At 32.5% G+C, this 7,066-nt stretch overlaps 1 long non-coding RNA gene across 1 annotated transcript; it reads right to left on the bottom strand.

Annotated features, from left to right (window-relative positions):
* Positions 1–2,808: 2,808 nt before the first annotated feature.
* Positions 2,809–6,625, bottom strand: LOC102600243 (uncharacterized). Its single transcript, XR_368884.2, has 2 exons — positions 6,177–6,625; positions 2,809–4,921 (listed from the first exon to the last, which is right to left on the bottom strand). It is a non-coding gene; the product is annotated as an uncharacterized lncRNA (long non-coding RNA).
* Between the last annotated feature and the right edge of the window lie 441 nt (positions 6,626–7,066).

Raw genomic sequence — 7,066 nt, 5'->3', positions numbered from 1 at the left:
GGCTACAAATTCAAGAATACCCCCCCCCCCCCCTAACTATATGAAAAAAGAAGAAAAAATCATTTTCACTTCTGTTAAAAAAGTATATAATTCCTAACCCTATGATTATCAAAGTAGCTCGATATAGCCTTTATAGGATAACGACAACACCTAAAAACAAGTTAGATCATTCACATAGTTATTCAACCCTTTTTTATATGAACACTCAATTCCTTTTTACGCCTTCCTATACCACCTTACCTTGTATAAGAATATAACACTTAAAATCTCCTTTTCCCAACCCTTGTTACGTATATTTCATGGGACATTAGATGGTATAGTATATGTTTATGTTTTTTGGTATATTTATAACTGTCAAATATAACTATAATGTAAGAAATATCATGTCTTGAACCTTGGTGGGACGAAAAGGCAACCGATGTCTTGACTTGATCGAGTGAACATTTCTACATGCATACAATGGTATAGTATTTTTTATAAAAATATACTTTTAAGCAGACTGGTAGACTTGAGTCTCATAAGATACCTCTTTTATAAATTTAAAACATTATGACAAGCATACTTTGAGCCTACTTTTTCATAAAATAGCATAAAGAACTTTTCAATAGATACATAACTAAAATTCTGGCGTAAAGACCATGTGGGATGGTTTTCAAAGCATGTGCATAAAATGAGTACAATTGACTATGATGACTCTGAGACATGATTCATAATAGAAATATCAGAACAAGGTCTCGACGTACCCAAAGGACCTAATTATACTAAGTGACATGAATTGACCTCAGATAGTAAGTGAGGCTCACCAATAGGAGTTGCTTTAATGTGTCATCTTAAATACCAAAATTAGCATTCTGAGTGCAGCACCCCCGACACAAAAAAAGTGAGTACCGTAAAATGGTAATCGTATGATAAGACATAATCAACTCAATAAGGGAATATGATATCATATAAAGAGAACATGCTACATAAATATCATGAAACTTGAGGAATAAGGTATAGAGTGGAACCAATACTCTTCTAAGTCATTACTTCAAATAAACCTCAAAACTTGAAAATAAATATACTTTTTACCTCATAAAATCAAGTATCATAGTAGTGTAGAAAACCTTTCAATAAATATAAGTTCATCTAATTAAGAATAGGGCATTTATAAATAGAAATAAAAATTCATAAGCATAATCTTTTTGTATGGGAATCACCTAAATGGTGACAATAACATTACTTTATGTGTACAACATAGTGTCCAATCTTTCACCCATCGAAATAGATCGTCTTACCATAATGTCGTGTGTGAGTACATATCATAACTCGTATCATGAGCCAATAGGGATAGCACTTGTAATATGTGGTATTTGATTAGAGACCGACAAGACTTCAATCTAGCAACTTATCCTAATGCGAAGGGATTTTAACCCAAGTTTGATTAATCTGGTGCAACGGGACTTTAACCCAAGTCAGTTTCACCTGGTGGGATGGGACTTCAACCCAAGTCAGCTTAACATATATAAGTATATATGATTTTGGGCAATCATCACAATATCCTCTCGGCAATCTAAGTGGTTCTCCAAAAATCATTTCATATATAATATGTATGACCTATTGACCCCTTCTTCTTTTATAACATGAGGCTACAAGTATCCATATACAAAACAACATATGAACCATATGCTTGACATATGATCCGTGTGTTGTATCGTGTGTTAAAGTGCTAAAAAGTTGAGCTACTAGTTTTAACATGTCAAGATACAAAAGGGGATGGGTCAGGGTCAGTTTAGGTGATATGTCTTGAAATGAGTGCACATAAGATGTCTTTTGCTTGAGTTTTCTTTATCCTTCCAGCATTTTTTTGGTATGTTTTTAGTGTTAACATATTGTTTTGAAGGTATTCAGAATCAAAATAACCAAAACAAGGAAAAGTTGAGATACTTCCTAGAAAAAAGAATCTCAACTTGTCCTTATTTTGTCCATTTTGACTTTGAATACCTATAAAACAACAATCTAACATTAAAAACATATGAAACATGCAAAAGTACATAAAGAACTTAAGTAAAAGACATCATATGTGCCCTAATTTTAAGGCACATCAACACCCCCAACTTAAAACATTTGATTGTGCCCAAGAAAGTAACACAAAAGACTTTACTATAGCTAAGTCTAATCACAATAAAGCAAGTTGTCTATAATGGTCTTATTAAGTCGCTATACGTATTCACTTATCAAAACATGATCGATGTCACAATTTGAGTCTGCATCCTAGTTGTGATCGATGTTTAGGATTGTCGCACCCCGTTTTTTCGCAAAAACCAGTTTCGACCTAACAACTCTTTTGGGCTTTGGGTTGGATTGAAGAGTCGCTACCTAACGAATTAAGGCGCGTTAGGACACCTATCTAACCTAACTAATCTAACTAAGGTCAACGAACCAGAGATCGGGTAAGGGTTCAAATTACCTCAAGGGGAAGGTGTTAGGCATCCCTCAAGGTCCACAAATGTGGGTCCCGGCCGTATCTCATGCAATTTATGTGGGGGTTACAAATAGCAATTAAAGTCACTTCATTTATTATTTATTTATTAAACATGTTTGCTAGGTGATAACTAACATTTAAACAATTAATATCACTTCATTTATTTATTTAATCAATTGAGCATGCAAAACTAAGTGATAACATAATATTAAACAATTAAGGGCACTTTAGTTATTTTAATTAATTAGTTAAGCATGCAAGACTGAGGTGATATATCAAACAACAATTAAATGCTAAACAATTAATAAAGAGATAAGCGAGGAGACAGAAATCGCACCAATAGATAAGCAAACAATTTTTATATTTTATTTAAGCTACCCCAAACAATTATAATTATAAACAAACAAAGAGACAAAAGGAAAGGGAGACTCTGAAGGATTTTACGGATCAGCGCTCGACTTCTATATGGAGATAGACAAAACAAATGTTTATCATTTACGGCTCGAGGCAATGTCATCATCTCCGTAGGGCCTAGACTATCCCTAGCCCACCATCGCATGATTTTCGTCTCTAAAAGGTGCCTACCGTACCCACTTAAGGTCCAAGAGGCATTGGACGGCTAACATGAAGGTTTTAGACTAAAATAAAAATAGAGGCTCCTAATTAGGCCCACCTAGACACCAAGTCAAACAAATAAGACGAGCATTTTAGCACGTAAATCTCATGTTGGCCTCTAGATTAGTTTATTAACATGCTAGCAAACACAAGTAAGGTGAAAAGGTCGCATGCTAAGTGTGTGGCGTATACACAAGCATTACAACAATGAAATTATTTAATTGAGATTGGCAAAAATTATTACAGAAAAACAGATTTTATTTATCAACTGATTTTAAAAGGACAGAAATTTATGACATAGCCTATTTTATTTATTGATTTTAAAATATAGCAGAAAAGTGGTCACACATGCAAAAATATTTTAAAACAACAACAAATTTAATTATTATTGCAAAGATTAATTTAATATGGCAGTCAATTTGTTAAAATGTAGAAAGACAGTAGCTAATTTTTAATTAGGACAAGCGAGTAACAAATGCAGAAAATATATATTTTTTAGAACAGTAGCATATGGTATTATTAGTGCAGAAATTAATTTAAGTGGCAATTCGAATGCGGAAAATAATTAATTTCGGGCATGATTTTGCAAGGGCAGATTTTAAAATTAAAACGTGCAAGAGCTGATTTATTAGCTTTATTTAGTAGCAGATTATAATAATGTCACAGTACTTTGATAATGACGGAAAAGTCATAACAGAATTTGGGTTATTTAACATGCTGGAAAACAGTGGCAGAAGTAAATTATTATTTCAGTGATTAGCATGCTGGAGATTAATTAATAATACCTTGAACATGATCTCTAGGTGTTTGAAAAATATTGCATAGCACCTATAGGCATGATACTATAAATAAGTAAAATCAAGTCTACAACCTATAGGCATGATTTCTAAGTGGTCTGAATTTATTCACAACTGTTAATTTAAAACAGCTCAGGTTTTAATCAAAATATTGTTGTACTGATTTCTCTTAAACATGCAGGAAATATTTCAGCATTAATAGTGCAAAAAGTAGTTCTGTAAGTTAATTTTTTTTCATGCTAGAAATAGTTAATATTTATTTTGATTTACAAAAAATATGTAGCAAATTTATTTCAGTTTTTGAACATGCTGAAAATTATTAGAGTAAGATTTTAACAAGAAATTTTATTTAATCTTATTAACACTAGTCTTATTAGTTAGATCCTATAGACATGGTTTCTAAGTGAACATGTTGAAATTTATTAAACTTATAGACATAATTTCTATATAAAGTTATAATAATATTCCGAAACCTATAGGCATGATTTTCTAAACCCCGAATAATATGCAGAGTGAAAAATAAACCTTATGATCATGATTTCTAAATAGAACAGGCTGAAAATTATAATAAGATTCAGAAAAACCTATAGGCATGATGTCTAATAGTTTAGTCAATTTCCAAAATTTAATAATATTAGCATGTGAGACAAGATTCTACAAGTTCACGATTCATAGCATATTTTAACACGTATTCATGCAAGATTGATCAATCAGATAAAGTTATAAACAAAGGTTGATTTTAAGCCAATTATTAGGATATATTTCTATATGCCTGTATGTTTTTTTTTTTAGTGATATACAAATCATCTATAACAATCACATAATAAAATAAGGCCTAAAAAAGAAGAAACAGTTAGCACGTAATCCCCTCCCCCTTAGACGATTCCCCAAGTATTTCATATAAATCCATGGAGTTCGAGTTTACAGATTATTACAGAAAAATAATAAAGATTAAATAATACACAGACGTAAATTAAATGAAATCCGCTTGTCTATTGTTTCCCTCCCATGGCGACTCTCCATATCTTGAACTTTGTGTTCAAACCTGCTCGCGGATAACAAAAGATACAAACAAGTATATATATATATGATAATATTAACTATTTGCAGGTTTCCTCAATACACAAGCTAAATCATGGGCATACATACAAGAATTTAAACAAGTAAAGAACCACACCATGTATGATGTCACACATAAAGAGGGAAGAAAGGAACTGACCCGGATGCTTCCTTTATTATTTCAAACATACACAAAATAATAATGCAAGATGAAATTAAACTAATGGAAGAACAACTAACCAGTTAAAGCAGAAAGATTTAACAGCAATGAAGACTAAACTTATTTCGATACTAGACCCGAACACAACAAAATCAAGTAGAGAAGCTCTTAGAATGTTCACCCAATTTTAAATCTTTAGAGTGGGGAGTATTTTATGCTCTTGTTAGAGTATGTAAACATCAATGACTGAGTCTGAAGAATGAGAGCAGGGGTCTATTTATTTAGTGAAGGGGAGGGCACAAATAAGGGAAAAAATAAATTAAGGAGTCAGTTAATATTATTTTTCCTTATTTCAAAGGAGAGCCAAATTAGATTTATTTTAAATTATTTTGTACCAAATATAAAAGCAAGCAAGGAAACTTACCCACTTTTAGTTAAGGTAAACAAAATCAATTAAAATATAAAACAAGTAAAGAGCATAATTTACAACGGTAAATAGACATAACTAAATAAGGAAGGTGCAATTACAGACAAATATCCATGCTCATAATTTCCATAGGCATGTTCAACTAAATTAGTCAATCATAAGATTCATTAAGTATGAAGCTATCCATATTATTATTCCAAAATAAGAATATAAAGTTACCATGAATAAGAGGGTACCAAATTTCATTAATTAGAGCAAATGAAATGATTTAAATTGATTTAGAGATAACCAAAATTTCCTAATTATGCATAATACAGGCTATTCCAAATTACACAAGAAAAACAGATCAAAGAGACATAATACAATACTAACAATCTTTATGGATTTTAAAAACTCAAATCAATAATCTGAACATATAGAAATGCTTCTATTTGAATTCTAAGAGGGAATGAATCCTTAGCATCATGCTATTAGCAACACACCACGCGTAGAGGATTATTGGAACATCATTTAAACAAAACAAAGGATCGAATATGTAACAATGATGAAACGAGATCAAACAGAACATAAAAAGCTCAAATTCTCAGAATATTCATCTCATAATAGCCAGAGATGTAATGAAATGCTAAAAAAAACTTTTACATTAAAACTTACTAGGACGGATTTGTTGAGATCCGTCTTTGAACTCGAACTTCGCCGGAGATGAGAGGAATGGAGATGCGAGGGTCTCGCTGGATCGTTGTTGTCGTTGCTACTGGTGCGCTGTTGTTTCGCCAGTAGCTCGTCGGAGTCGGAGCTGGCTCTCGCGCTGGTTGTTGTTGGTCGGAGCTGTTGTTGCTCTCCTCGTCAGTTGCTGTTGCTGATTACTTGGAGCTTCGCCATTCGCTGGCAGATTCACCAGGTGGTCCTCGCCGGTTGCTGGTCAGACGAGGAGAAAAAGGAGACGGAGAAGAAGGGATGAGAGGGGAAGGGAGAGAAAGAGATAGAGAGAGAGGCGGCTGCCACCAGCAAGTGGTGGTGATTGTCGCTGGAAAAAATGAAGAGGAGAGTTGAGTGCGGCGCTAGAGAGAGGAGATGAAGATAATGAAAAACTTTAGGGTTTGAGGGTATTTTGATTAAAATAGGAGAGATGAGATCGAATCTGGACCTTTGGATTGATTCGAATGAAGGGTTAGGATTGATCTTAGGCTTTAACTAAAGGATGGATGGTTGAGATTAATTGGAATTGGAAGTCTGAAAATTGGAATCAGTTGGCCAAAATTGGAATAGAAGTGGCTAGAATTGAAATGAAAGGGTGGTTACTATTGAGATAAAATTGGAATTGAATAGACTAGCATTGAAAGGAATTAGAATAGGATAGGCTAAAATTTCAATGATTTGGAGGGAAATTAAAGCAATGCTATCCAATTAAAATACTACAAATATCATAACATTTTATATAATTAAAGTCACTTAAATTTTAAAACATTTTTTTAAAAATAATTATTTCGAGTTTTACTAATAATTTAAAAAAATATTTAAATAATATTTACGATAATTTATAA

Source organism: Solanum tuberosum, unplaced genomic scaffold, assembly GCF_000226075.1.
Source record: "Solanum tuberosum cultivar DM 1-3 516 R44 unplaced genomic scaffold, SolTub_3.0 scf00634, whole genome shotgun sequence".
NCBI lineage: Eukaryota > Viridiplantae > Streptophyta > Magnoliopsida > Solanales > Solanaceae > Solanum > Solanum tuberosum.
This window is presented reverse-complemented; position numbering and strand designations above follow the sequence as displayed.